The sequence below is a fragment of the Cavia porcellus genome, unplaced genomic scaffold, assembly GCF_034190915.1.
Source record: "Cavia porcellus strain 051 isolate PalLab524CR breed Dunkin Hartley unplaced genomic scaffold, mCavPor4.1 scaffold_13, whole genome shotgun sequence".
Classification (NCBI taxonomy): domain Eukaryota; kingdom Metazoa; phylum Chordata; class Mammalia; order Rodentia; family Caviidae; genus Cavia; species Cavia porcellus.
The window spans coordinates 1,252,405-1,267,791 of record NW_026947496.1 but is presented as its reverse complement, the minus strand read 5'-3'; the positions used below and the strand labels follow the sequence as shown (position 1 = coordinate 1,267,791).

The 15,387-nt window shown below is 31.0% G+C and overlaps 1 protein-coding gene across 5 annotated transcripts in view; it reads right to left on the bottom strand.

The window, feature by feature from the left end:
* Positions 1–15,387, bottom strand: part of LOC106025422 (histone H1.8-like) — a 112,645-nt gene that overhangs the window by 8,355 nt on the left and 88,903 nt on the right. For all 5 annotated transcript variants that reach the window (XR_010051052.1, XM_063259721.1, XM_063259724.1 and 2 more), the window contains one exon: positions 14,833–14,909. The gene's annotated coding sequence lies outside the window, so the exon portion shown is untranslated. The remainder of the gene's footprint in view (positions 1–14,832; positions 14,910–15,387) is intronic.

The window sequence follows — 15,387 nt, the reverse complement described above, 5'->3', positions numbered from 1 at the left end:
GGAGGACATGAAAAGCTATGAAGTCACTGAAAACAAGTGGATACTTTGAGATTTAATGGAGGTTAATTTGAAAATGGTGTTTCTTGAAAACACAATAATGCAATCAGATGCAAGAAATAAGTTGGTAAAATTTCTATATAGTTTTATAAATCTAATTTTCTATGATTTTTCCAGTTAAAATTAAAAACTAGACCTTTACCCTCCTAATCCATTTTCTAGGTTTCTTTTCTTCCTTTCTAGTTTTGTATTGAGACTGCTTACTTTTAGTGTTTACTTTAATAAGTTTTATATATTCCTGAAAATGATTTACTAGATCTATGAAACCCAAGAGGTTGACAAATATTTCATTATACTAAAAATTATTGTAATAATTTTTACTCGTTGATAAATTATTACCAAGTAGACAAAATGTATTATTAGGAAATCCCAGGGCTTACATAAAAAATGATAGCAATTTTATATACATAAAATTTAAATAAGCTTAATAAAATACTGTTTAAATCAAAGAACATGCTATTTGACCACAATGACTTCCAAAATAAAGTCTGACTACAGGAGCTTTGTTCATCTGTTAAGAATCATTTATATATAAAACATATATTAATATGTTTTAAATCAAGTAAAAATATAGATATATGATTATTTGAGATGATGTGTTTATTTTATTAAAAGTTTTAGAGACTATCCTTTTTTATTAAAAAGTATATATGTGTATAATAGAGAAGAACATTTTCTAGAATCACTGGTTAAACAGCCTCAAAGTTAGTTTGCTATTTTGGTTTATTTTTAAAAATATGATCTAGGAACCATCATCCTGTGCTTATCTACAATGCACAGTACTAAATCTACAATGAGTCTTCTCAAAATAAATATGCATTTTAATAGAAGCTGCGGGTAATTTTAGATACTTTAATGGGTTGGTGAAGCAATTTGAGATTTAATCTGCCTACTTACAATTTAAAAATTTTTTTAAAAAGTTGTTAATAATTAAATGTAACTATCAAGAAAAAGTGTTCAGAATAACGTGATACTGGTGAAAGAGGAAGTGTCATGGTGTATGTTGTGTCCCCCAGGCCTTATGAGTTTGCATCGTGCATTTGTGATTGGTTCATTGTCTAGTGCTTGGATTGATGGTCTGAGTGCTCCACCCACAGAGGGGTGGAGCCAGGATGTGATGTAATGACAGGAAGAGGGTGTGTCAGGCTCTTTTGCTGGTTTCAGCCTTGCTGTTTGCAGCCTCCATGAACTGTGGCTATGCCATGCCACCCTGCCTTGGAGCCAACTGAGTATGGACTGAAACCACCAAAAACTGTAAAAAAAAATCTTTCCTTTCCCACTTTGTGGGATATTTTGTCTCAGCAATGAGTAAAAAGTAACCAAGACAATAAGCAAAGAGATAAATGAATGCAATAGTGAGCCCATAAATAGCAACACAGAAATATAATCAACTGTGTATTGGTAAAACACATACAAAGTAGGGAGACTTAAATAAATGACCATGAAAATACTGGACATCTGGTTGCAAAACAAATTAATGTAGATATAAACTTTATAAACTTCACAAAAAGTAACTCAAAGTGGACCATGTTCTTAAAAATAGACTTCAAAACTGTAAAACTCATGGAGGATAACCTAAAAGAAAGCCTAGGTGACTTTTTGATGATATCTCTAATAACAAAGATATTAAAAAATAGTTGAAAACACTCACTTTATTAAAACTGAAAGCTCCAGCCATGCAAAAGACAACAATAAGAAAATGAAGCCACAACCCCACAGACTGAGAGAAAATGTTTCTTCAGTAAACCTCTAATGAAAGCAATATTCCAAAATGTGCAAGCACTCCTTTATAATAACAGTAAGAAAAAAATTCTGATTGCAAAAATAGGCAAAAGACTTGAGCAAAAGTCTCAACAAACACAATGATAAATGACAACATGCATTTAAAAATGCTTATAGTCACATGTTTGGAAGAGCTCTAAGATTCCCATCACCTTTGGTTGTCGGTTTCTACTTTCTTCAGCCTTCCAGTGCAGACTTACACAGATGTCAACGCTAGTCAGTTTCCAGGCTTTTGATCTTGGACTGGTGCTGTGTCCTTGATCCTTCTTGTCCATCATCCTGGGTTGAACAACTTCTGTATCTTCCAGTTCTCCTTCACACAGATAATCACTGTGGACTTTTCTGCTTCTCATTCTGTAACCTTACTAAAAAAATCCTCTTGAATAAGTGTTTGTATTTTCTACTTATGCTGTTCCTCTGGAGTACTCAAACAAATATGTCAACATACTAATTCCAACTCTATGACTTTGTGGAATACTGAAATCTGCAAGGACAGTAAAATGATTAATGGTTTTCAGAAATGATTAGAGCTTGAGGGAGAGGGATACTTAGCCAGCAAAGGATATTTAGGGTGATAAAATATTGAGTTCTGATGAAGTGTATATGGTCATATATTGTCTTAATCTTTAGAATATACAACTTCCAGAATGAATTCAAAAGTAAGTTGTAGATATAGTAATAATGGTTTATATACATAGTTTCATAAACATCTACAGATATAATGCTCTGGTGAGGCATATTAATAGTATAAAGATTGTATAAATATGATGAGAAAAGCTTTCAAGAATTTGTAACTTTCATTTAATTTTTGTGTTTTTCTAAGAAATGGTTTATTAAAATTGATTACAAAAATATCTTGTTAATTAAGATAAATACAAACAAGTTAATGTGTTTGTATATTTACAAATGTGCATATGTATGCACAAAGTCTTTATAAAATGATTAAATTCATCATGAGGAGGTGATACGTGTAAAAGACTCAATTAGTTATTTTTTTACTATTGATTTCTCTGCTTCCCCCCTTCAATCTTTTGTTTTATAGATTCAGTCTTATCCAAATTTTCCTGTAACACATTTGGGAAGTGACTGGAAGTTCATTTAAATTTTACAGTATTAAAATAAATATTTTTAGGCTGATTCTCCATGAATTTCTCCTAACTCTAAAAATATGCTAGGCAAAGTGTGAATGCTGAAGAAAAAAAGGGCAAAGTATAAAATCTAGTGCCTTTAACGGACCTTGGATGCAATTCCTTGTTAAATGTTTTCTACTAACTTCAAACTCCCGAAGGGAGAACAAATGCCATAAGGCCATGAGTACCATAAAACAAAATGACGAACACTGTAGTCATTCTTCAGGGTTCATTTTTGAGAATGCAAGACTAGTGATTATTGTAAGAACTGGAAGCACTCTGAAAGTAAATGCAATAACCAAACTACACTCGGTGCTGTCACATACATTTAATCAGAGGACACTGCAGTCTATATACCATCGAAGAGTCCATTTATCTATTCAGTTATTCTGGATTCATTTTTGTCAAGAAATTTTTTATCATTGAAATTTTATACTTAGAATATATTTAAAAATGTAGAATTTTAAAACTTTCTAACATTTTTCTACTGATGATGTTTCATTGTGATATTTATTATTACCTTCTGGGTTTCCTACTACAAAGTACAAAATTGACCTTGTTGAATAGTTGATATTATGCTTTTATTAATAGTTATGCATTGATTGCACAATTTATGTAACTGGTCAATAATTTGCTATTCCTTTTGAAGAATACACACTATATACAAAGTAAAAAACAGCATAAACATCCCATGACTTTATAAGTTATACTTTAGGTCCCAAAATATTCATAAATATATTTTTGTATTTTTATAGCAATATAATATTTACTTCTGTATGTTATAATGATATTTTATATTTAGAAAAATTATATTTGCTCTTTATAGTTACTGCAAATGATTAAATTATTTTATAGTTGTAAAAATTCAGGTAAATACAGACTACTGCACCCTTGAAAATTGGTCAACTGTGTACTCAAAGAGGGTTTCAATCACATTAAATAGTCTAAATTTATTTAAGTATGATATTTTGATATTCTGTTCCTCACCATAATAAAAGACTCTAAAGTCAAAATCAACCAAATTATCAATTCAAAGCAAAACTACACTATTTCCAAGTATAAAGTCAAAATTAGTAGATAGCAGTGAAGATTTTTGTAATCGTACATTATTACATTCTAAAAATTAATGTTTTTTCTAACCAAATGTCTTGTTTCTCTAGAAAGAAAAAAAGAAAAAGAAAAAAGTATGTGGCACTGGTTAGAGCAAAAGAGATATAACATTTCAGAGGCAGTTCAAGTAGCTCAAGATCAATAACTAGTATTCCCAAATAAGTTGCTTTATGTTAGACTTTCCCCTGCATTAGACTTTGCTGACGCTCTACTTCAAACCAAGGGAAAAACAGAAATATAAAAGTAGTCTTTAACATGGGGATGATAATAAATGCATTGCTTATAGGTCAGTGAGTTGACAATATTATCCTGAAGATTAGTAAATCTATTGTATCTTTCCACATTAATTACTACATAGTCATATCCATGAACTGTTCCATTAATAGAATAGATGAAGAAAAGTGAATGCAAGCAAATTATACATTCTCCATATAATTTTACTCTAGTGACTCCTGGTAAAATACACACACACACACACACACACACACACACACACACACACACACAAATGCTAACAATGTGAAGACAAATAAAATAGCAGGACATACTTGGCAAATGTGTGGCTTGTGTGTGTTTCTGTGTGTTGTACTGTTGGCTGCAGTTAAAAGAATGCATAAAGGAGAGATAAATTTCCTTACAAAAATCATGTTATAATTTTGAATTTTAGATAAAAGGTGATCAAAGTAGTATAGTATATCATGTATCTTCACCATCAAAGGAAGACTACGCATTACTCAACTTTTTAATTAAAGTTTATAAAACTGTATAATAGGCTAGTAACCAAAAATATCAAAAGGTTATAAGCTATAAGGTCATTCAAAAGAATATGGAGTTTTCTCAATCTAGAGTGTGTTTCATGCTAATCAGTAAAACATGCTATCTAGAATGACATTTAATTATAATGAAATATTCAGTAGCTATTTAAAATATATGGTAAGATTTACAGACAAAGATCAAAGAAAAGTTTCACTTTTGGCAAAAAATTTAATAATGTTTTGTTAATCTCTTATTAAAAGTATAATTTGATCCTTTTTTGATTTATCACTTAAAACTTTGCATTTGAAAACATTTGCTTTGCTTTGAATTATTAAGATTTTGCTATTTGTGTTTAGTGAAGATAACTTGTCTTATTCATAAAATCAACAAAAAAAATTTGAAAATTGTGTTGTAGCTCTGCATTTAACATCTCTACAGAGGAATACAATTGAATATAAATATCCAATGAATATAATTGAAAAACAAAATTCATTTTATTATTCCCTGTGGATCCCTCAAATTGTTTATTAATTTTAGTGTACATAATATAATCAACAAATAAGGTATACATTTAAATTTGTAAAACTATCACTGTAAAAAGCACATAAACATTAATTCCCATTAAACTCTCTCCTTTCCTTTAAACATATTTCTTCCACCATTCTCGTCACTTTCTGAAGCAGTTCTTAGTTTTTAGTGAGTGTTTTGTTAAATCTGTTTCCAAGTTTCACCTACTCTGAAAAATTGGAACTATTTTATGTTTGTTTCTTTATTTTACTTTATTCAAAATTTTAGATTTTAAAGAGAATTTTAAAATATTTTCAGGATTATCTGTAAATTGGAGTTTGTGGCTTAAGGTATAAAACATAATTACTGGGTTCAGATTGACTTTTTTCTTCAAATTAGTGACTCTACTGACAGTATAAATTAACTAACTTCTCCAATATACTATTTGTCTCGTGTAATTTTAAAAATATATAATCACAATGATAATTTGTCATCTGTTAGCTTGTAGACAAACTGGGCACATGTGAAAAATTAAAGAACTGCTAGATCTTGTTAGTAAGTGACAAATGGTCAATTTTTTTAACAACTCAGAGATTCAATATATCGTGCAGTGGATCGAGCCCTCTGTTTGGCAAATAATTTTTCTTTCACTGCTTCCAACATTAATTGTTATATTCTTCTTTCTTTTTAGTGTCCAAACTTCCACTGTTGCTCTGATAAACTTTATTTCTAAGCTAGTGAGTAAACTGTCCATGCAATACTTGTTCAAAGAATACAAAATAGAAAAATATAAAGGAAAATATTTCCTCTGATAATTATTTCTTGGCAGCACAAAGGCATATGATATTAGATAAGGTGCTTATACATTAAAATTTCCACATTTCTAATAAGCTGTCATAATTTATATAAGAAATTATGCTCCCATTTCCCAGCTATAGCTCTTTGAACTGACTTTTCAAACTTGACAGGAGAATTCAGCAAGAAAATATTCTATCATGCGTTTATGTTAGAAATGACTGGATGAAAAAATTTAATGATAGATGACAGTGAACTGTAAAACTTTTGTGTCATAAAACTAGTGAAACATGAAATTACCCAAATCAATTGCTTAAATAACTTAATAACTTGAAAATTTGAAATTTATTCATAGATGGAGGACAAAGAGGAATTACAATATATCAATAAAAGGTCACTGGAAAGTCTTCATTTTAAGGATTTGCCCTCAAACTGTATTTCACCATTTCTTCTTAACTCTCAAATCTCTGTTAAAATTTACTGTTGTGACAAATTTTAATATTAAATTCATAGGTGAGCAAGCAGATATATTTCCTTTGGTAACAGGTCAAATGGCAGATGAAAAATTCAATACACTATTAAGAATAAGAAGATAGATTTCAGATAAACTCAATTAAAATAAAACTGATTAGAAATAAACACATATGGGGCCTGTGATCTTAATGATGAAAATGATTTATTTTACCAAATAATATTTGAAAGTTCAAATATATATTGTTATTCCTTTTGCATTAGTAAGGCTTACATAATGACTTGAAAAAACTTTCTGAGGAGACAGCTACTCAAAGTGATTTAATTATGATTTTTAAGTTTGATCAAAAGTTATTTTTGTCTCCACAAAGAAGAAGAGTAATAAAAGTAGCTAAAGTGAGGGCATTGTAGTTAACTTCTATATGACACAATGTTTTAAAATCAATTCTTATTGAGCTATTCTTATTATTATATCCACTTCTATTGTCGTTAATAAATATATGTCATATTTCTTGACAAAACCATGGTCCATTTAATCATTCAACATTGTTTACACACACACACATACACACACGTGCATGCACACATGCACACACGGACACAGGAGGCTCCAAACAGTGACATTGTGCAGACAACTACGGCATAGACTTGTTTAAGGACCCCTAGCAGCCCAGCAGAGACACATGTCACCACAAAGTGTAGGAATATTTGATATAGATATGTTCCTAAAACATTAAGATTTGATGGAGAAGACATATAATTAGGTGAGAAAGGCAAAAGAGGGCATTTTGTGTCTGTGGGGAAAACAAATTCAAAGAAATTTATAAGCTTCAGCAATGTATTATTATGCGGATTGAGTTTAGAGCAGAGATGAAGGATCCAACCTCTGAGGATGCTGAAGAAGGGTAAAGAAGGGAAGTAGTGAAACTTGAACTCTTGAGGAAGAGCTTGCAAACTGAAGGGGTCTAAGCTTAATGATCTCCTTGCACTGTGCGAACTGAATGCCCCAGAATCCTATAACAATGGCAAGCCATGAGTGACACATTTAAGGGGATGGCAGGGATTCAGATGAGAATGACCTAGATCACATCTTTTCTTTATTTTACAAGGTATGTATTTTACAAGGTATGCATGTAATGTGCGAATGTGCATTTCTGTATCTATAAATCAGTATTAATTTAAACCTGCTCATTAGTGTCTTAGTTACTGTACTTGTTGCTGAGAGAAAATACTCAGCAGCCAAATAAAGGAGGAAACATACCTTTAGCCCACAGTTAAAAGATTTGAGTCTGTAATTGGCTGGCTCCAAGGGAGGTGTCATGTCAACAGGCACCGGGGAGGAAAAACAGTTCATGGAAGGGTTCAGGTAGAAAAGCAAGAAGGGACACCCATAGCTCTTTCTATCCCTTATATCTCATCCAGGACAAAATAGGATGAGTGGCACTCACACCCTTAATCCTAGTGCCCTAGCAATGCACCGTGAATCAATTCCAGCATCCCGCACTCTAGATCCAGTCACCTCTGAAAAAGCCCCACCAATGACTGCATGAGAGCTGGGAAGGCATCTTTACACAAGCCACAATTAAATTTAAATTTGTTCATCTGATAGGTTCTTTAGTAAAGGAGAGGTGATATTATGCATTAAAAGTGGTGCTATAGTTTCAAAATGAGGAATTCTATCCCAATTAATTAACAATTTGATGCTTAGAAAATAATTTATCAGTCTTAGTATTTCATTCTTCATAGTTACTTGTCTAAGGTTACCAAAAATGCATAGAAAAATATAATTTAGTATAAATCTACCTTAGAAAAGTGTAAATATATTCAATGAAAACAAGATTCTTTGGTTAATACATAGTGGGACCAAAATATAGGGCAAAGGTTTAAACTGCATAAAAACTTACACTGTCTGAATTTCATCTCCACTGAAAATGTTTTTTTTTTTCAATCATCACCTTCTGCCTTTGTTTTACTAAAAGAATTTCTAAATGATCTCCTTGATTTTAACAAATCACACCTGCTAAAATTCATCCTTTATGCAATGGAATAACACATTTTAAATGTTATATTTTCAAATGTGTCAAAAATAGGAACAATATTATATTGCCCTTACAAAGTATATTCAAATGCTCACCTGAGGCATAGGCCCGTCCATGAGCTGTGCTGGCCCATTTATTTGACCTTGTCCACTATTCTACTCATAATCACTTAATGCTACTCAAGTTGTACTGGTTTCCATGGTGTTCCTCATTCAGGCCAGCTCTATTAATGATTCAGGTCCCCTATACCTTCCTCTTTCAGCTAGGAACTTTAATGATATCATTGTATTTCTGTTCCTTTTCAGCAGATTTCTCAGTTTAAAATTCAGTTTATCACGGATGTCTTACTTCATCATATCACCTAAAGCTAAGGTTAACTTTATTGTTGTTGATGCATTTCTGAGTTAAATTATTTTTTCTTGCTTTTTCTGCATGCTCTATCTCAAATTTAATACTTGGAAACAGGGTTGTTTTCTTCATTTGCCGCCTATTTGTGCCACTTAAAATAGAAGCTGACACACAGAAGATGACACAATGTATGGAATTGAAATTAGTTTGGTATGAGAGTTTCTTCAGCAATTAGAGAAAACATTGTAACTACTGTCTAGATAAAATGAAAACATAGAGATATCTAGAAATGATACCGATTGTAAAAATATCTCCTAAACTAGAAAAATAAATTATTTATAAAATTTTTACAACATGTCTGTATCACTTACATGTGAAATAAGCACTACTTATTAGAAAATAAAATTTGATTAATTTTTTTTAAGAATCTAATAACTGCCAAGCACAACTGTTAATGTTGCAAAATAAATATACTGTAAAACATTACATATGAACCACTGTGGAGAGATTGGAATATAAGTAAGCAAATATTAAGTCTGAGAACAGAGGTGTGAACCTCACAGAGCAGAGGTATGGACTGAAACCATGCATTACATATGAGGACATAACTCAGAAAGAGTTAATTTTACACATTTTAATTTTTTGTGTCGTAAGCATTTGAAATCCACTGCACATTTCACAACTATAATGCATTCTAATTTAGACTATATACCTCTTAAATGTTCATTAGAGTTAAGTGCAGTACAGACCTGTAATTTCAGCCTTCTCTGAGTGTAAGCAGGATGATTTCAAGTACGATCCCAGCCTGGGCAGCTTAACGACTTACTGACATCATGTCTAATATACCCACATGCACACACAGGCACATGTGCGTGCACACACACGCACACACGTAAGTAAATGATTACAGTCACCTAAGGTTGTAAAGCTCAATTCAAAAGCCCAGAATTCAATGTCTAGTATGGAAAAAAGAAAAAGAAAGTATTCAGCGCAAACATGTTCCTACAATCATATCATAGCAGCTTATTCCAAGCAAGAGTCTGTCTCTTTGGTCTTGTAATCAGATTGTAAATGACTGGCTAGCTTTTCCATGTATTGAGTTCTGCTCACTTTGCAGCAAATTGAAGTTCCTCAATCACATGTTTTGTATGTATAAATGATGGCAAATGACATAAATGAAAATGTGAGCCAGCAATGAAATATTCTGCAAATCATCAAAAATTGTGAGTCAAATGTTAGGATTCCTTTAAATGTGCATGTCAGAACAAGAGATCCAGAAAATAAATATATTATAAAGAAAAAATACAGAGGTAGAGATACTAGAAATAAAATACATATCCATATATATACATGGCACATATAGGTGAGAGAGATGTTAAAGAACTAAATTAACAATCTTGTGGGCTGTCATGGTCTCAACTTCAGAACTGTATAAAGTGATAGAAAGTTGGTATTAACTGTGATGAGGAGTATATTACAGAGAAAAACTGAATTAAATTAATAAGTAGTTTACCAAAGTCAACCATAAGAATTGAAACTACTTTATAAGTTAACATTGCAAGGCCCTGATACTTTAGTGTTCATAATTCACTTTTTTAAAAAGGTCAATTGGAGCAATTCTGATGCACAGAAAACTCTCACATCTAAAATTTTATCAAAGTAAAATAGCATCTTCATAGTACCAAATATATTATTAATACATTCAGTATTATGGTTGTAGTAATTTAACTTTATAATTATATCTACTAGTTTAATCATTAGACACAACTTAATTGTAATTTTACCTACCACTCTTATTACAAATTCATACTTTGTTTTTATTTTTTACCCTAACTAAAATTTATGATTTAGTCTAGCACAAGTCACACCATTCTAACCCATATTCTAATCAATCCATGTGCAATTTTCAGAAACAAGTTATAGCACAATTCATATTGTATTAGGCCATCTTAAAATAGGCTTATTATCTGAACTGCCGGGATTCAATTTAGCTGTAAGGTCATATCATGAACATGAGGCTAGTAATGATTCATTTTCTTCCATAATTTAATAATATTAACTTAGTAGCTTGAAAAATGAATCAACAAAGTCCTATGAATAGATTAACAGTGTTTAAAAATGTAAAGCAATGATAAAATATAGGTTACTTCACTGAAATTGTTAACAAAATTCACTCCAAAATTTATGGAAGCAAAAGTAGTATTTTATTGTTAATTGCTATAATATGGGATTAATTAGGCACCTCCAGAAATGTATTAAAACTCTAGGGTACCATCTGGTAAATTAGCACTTTAGTACATCAAAGGGTACCTAAATCATTATAGTGCTCACTTCCTTCTTATGCTAACCCTTAACTTTTCAACTATTAAGGATAAAGATTGCTCAGGGCATTTAAATTTGGAATATGAAGTAAGAGACTATGACTGACAGTGTTTGATGGATTCCTGGGAGGCAAGTGGACCTTCTCTTTCCTGATAACTCAGACATGAAACATGTAAAAATCATATGGATGAGACTAGAAACCTCTTCCACGTGGCCTACGAAGCAGTTTCTCTTCTTATCCTATTCTTTACCTTTAGTATTTGATAGTGTGCAATCTACTACAATCTAATAGAAGTAATAATCTAGCTAAGTGCTCATATGTTTATCATTCTTAAACAACATATTCAGTTTTATATATTGTGCAGCATTATTGTACACTTGCATAACTAGCTTTATTAATTTGATAATGTTTGCATTCATATTTGTATTGATTAAATTTTTATATTAATGTTTAATAATTAAATGCATGCTCATATGGCACATATTCAGTATATGCAATAAATATTTTTAAGTTGCACATTATTATATAGAAAACTTTCAGGAAATCTACATCCTAGTCCTTGTGACCCTTTCTATACTTATAATGGTTGTTCATTTAGGGCATGTGTCTGCAAAAGTTTGTCTGTGCTCTAAAGATATATCATATACCTGCATGCATAAAAAGTGTATTTCTTAAGTGCATAGACATTAATAGGCATAGACAAATGTTACATATGCTATGCATAAGTGTGCATATTTATCATCATGCCTAGATTTGTCTTCCATATCAAAATAATATTCTTTGGTGCCATTCTTAGTATTTTAAGAGAAGCAAAATGTTTCATAGTGGTAAGCAATTCTTTGTTTTTTCACAGATTTACAGTTTTATGTCAGTTTTGTCAAACAATAAAATGAATATTAACTCACATGACATGATATTTACAGGCTGTGCATTTTCAGGAAAGTGAAAACCACAGCAATATAAAATATTCAAATACTTAAGTTATTTTCCCAGTATGTTTATAGCCACCTTAAGAATGGCATTATGAGTACCTGACAATGTGTCACATACTTTCACATTCATTACTAGAAAAAAAGACAATCATATATAGTGAGAAATTATATTAAATATTATTTCCAAGTTAGCTATGGTGGCATTACATTCCCACACTTAAAGAGTGCATTGCACAACATTTATGTCACCCACTCTGTTCTTCTTCCATAGCTCTGAAGGAGCTTATGAAACACAATACCTGGGGCGGGGAGTAAAATTTTTACTACCAGGAAAGAGATGAAAGAATGGCTATTAGACAATCAACTGGATGTGTCTGCCATAAATTTTATATTCTCTGGATCAGTTTACCAAATGTGATAAATGATGTTTACAAAAATATCATTTTGTATTTCTTCTGTGATTTTCTAGAGAATTTCTAGAATTCTAGAGAAATTCTAGAGAATTTCTAGAGAATAGGTGCAAAGAAAAAGAGGGCTGTATTATGGATTTCAATAAAAACATACAAATATTCCATTGATTTTCATCATATGTTGCAACTTTCTATCACTGTGACAAAATACCTGACAGAGACAACTCAAAGAAATAAAATTTTTATCTTATGGTTTTGGAGGTTTTAATCCATACTCATTTGGCTAATCTTTTTCTGGGTGTATGGGGAGGCAGAGCGCCATGAAAGGGCATGTATAAGGAGCAAAGCCACTAACATTATGGCAGTAAGCTGGGGGATGTATCAGGGTCCATTATATCCTCAGTGGCCTATTTCCATCAGTCCTCAAATTCTAAAGCTTCCATCACCTTTCAACAATACTTTATGGTGGAAACATGTCTTTAGAACATAAACTTTTCTGAGGCATTCTAAATCCAAACTATGTCACATGTAACACATAAATATTTGCACATTGATGATTACAGGATGCATTGTTTAATGGCAATGAAAGAGCTAGTTAAAATTATGTCACATTAACAAGCAATTAAAAGAAATTGTGCTAAACCAAGTAGATAATTTTATCAGCCTGTAGTTATACACATGACCAGCATAGCACTTAATGCAGGGAGGCAAGCCCAAATTTTCAATGTTATTTGAAAGGTAATAAAAATGAATTTAGTATGTGTCAACTGGTAATTTGATTCTTTTTCATTTTTGAGGAACAGCTCTTTTTATCTTATATTTTTATCAATTTGGGATAATTTTGAATTCAGGGATAAATATGAACACACATATATGATATGTAAGCTAGCATATCTATCACCTATCTATAGGTAAATATATATGTATATGTATAAATATATATAGTACATATATAAATACATAAATATATATATATATATATATATATATATATATATATATATATATATACAGAGATGGAGAGAGACAGAGAGAGATCACTTACTTTCCTAATTAGCAACAAGTTTTTCAAATCTTTTTAAAATAGTAGTTGAAAAATTAATAAATTCTAATCTATGCTTCTTTCCTATTGTGACTCTAAATTTTATTCAGAAGAGGATTAAATAACTGAATATCTTAAATATATTTTCATGTATTCATTTTTTTCTTGTTGCTTATTCGCTATTTGAATTATGTTGGGAAATTGTTTCTCAAGAATCATTATTTCGGGGCTGGGGATTTAGCTCAGCGGCATAAGCACCTGCCTTGCAAGCAGGCAGTCATGAGTTCGATCCCTGATAGAGATAAAAACAAAAAAGACAAAAAAAGAAAAAAGAATAAAGAAAATAATCGTTTCTCACATTTTGAAATTTTTATGCATAATTCATTGATCTACTATATGTGAATAACAATAAATGATTTAACTGTCTAAGGCTGGAGAAAGCTACTTTTTTTCAAGTGGTTGCCAACTACCCAAAACCATTCATTACATGGTTCTTCCTGATTTTAAAGACAATTACAATAATCAATTGGACAAAACTTTTACTCATGAATAATCCATTGCTATAGAAATTAGCATATTGTCATAAATAATAGAAAAGTTTATAAAACAGAGCTCTAGTTTTCAAGTTGTGTTTCGGATGAAGGAAAGGATGCAAATTTCTAAGAGAACAGAACAACTAGTCCATCACGTGGAAGTGGATTTGAAGATATAGTGCAAGAGTACAAAATTCAAATATCCAAGGAAATTAAAAGGACAGAATATGGTAAAAATATCCTAAAAGTAAGTGACAAGGAGCTAAACAGTCAATTTTTTTTCTAAATGAGAAAAGCACTTAAAAAGATATATTGACCAAAGTGATGTAAGAATGAGTAAAAATTTTAAAGTTCAATATTGCCAGTTACTAATACAATTCAAATTAAATCCACAGTGAAGTAGCACTATGTATAATCGACAATTGCCACAATTAAAAAGGCTAGTAATTCCAAGTGTTTCTAGTGAGTTAGAGCTATCAGATCTAGTGGATGATTTGAATAACTGTACAATCATTCTAGAAATTGTTGTGGTAATTTCTTATACACATAAAAATACACTAATGAAATGATTCAGCAATTCCTTCAATAGGTACTTACCCTAATTAAACACTATGAGTGTGGACATTAGTTAAAAATTATGAGCTCAATCATCCAAACTGGCTTTATTCACCGTACTGAAAGTCAAACAAATGAAAAAGTACATTCAGCATAAATAAATATACAAATGTCACTAAGTTCAAAATGAAAGCAAAATATTTACTCTGATTTTTACTTTTCAATACTGAAATGCAAATCCTAGATAATGTAAGAGGATATGAAATACAATCTAAATGTGTAATTACTAGAAGGAAAAAATATTTTTATTCATAAATGATGTTGTTGGGTAGAAATCTCGCTCAAATCAATAACTACTCAATTGTATGGATATGGTACATTGTCTGCTAAGAATTACAAAAGCTTTGCTATAAGAATGAAACTAAACCTAATATGATGTGTTATAAAGCTCAACATGTATGCAATTACAGAAAAGGTAAAACTACTGTGTAAAAGAGTAAATCAGTAATTTCGGAGCCTACTAGATTTCAAGATGCTCAATTTCATATAAGAAAAAAATGAATATTCTGAGTGTAGAAAGTTGATCTTGTCTCAATT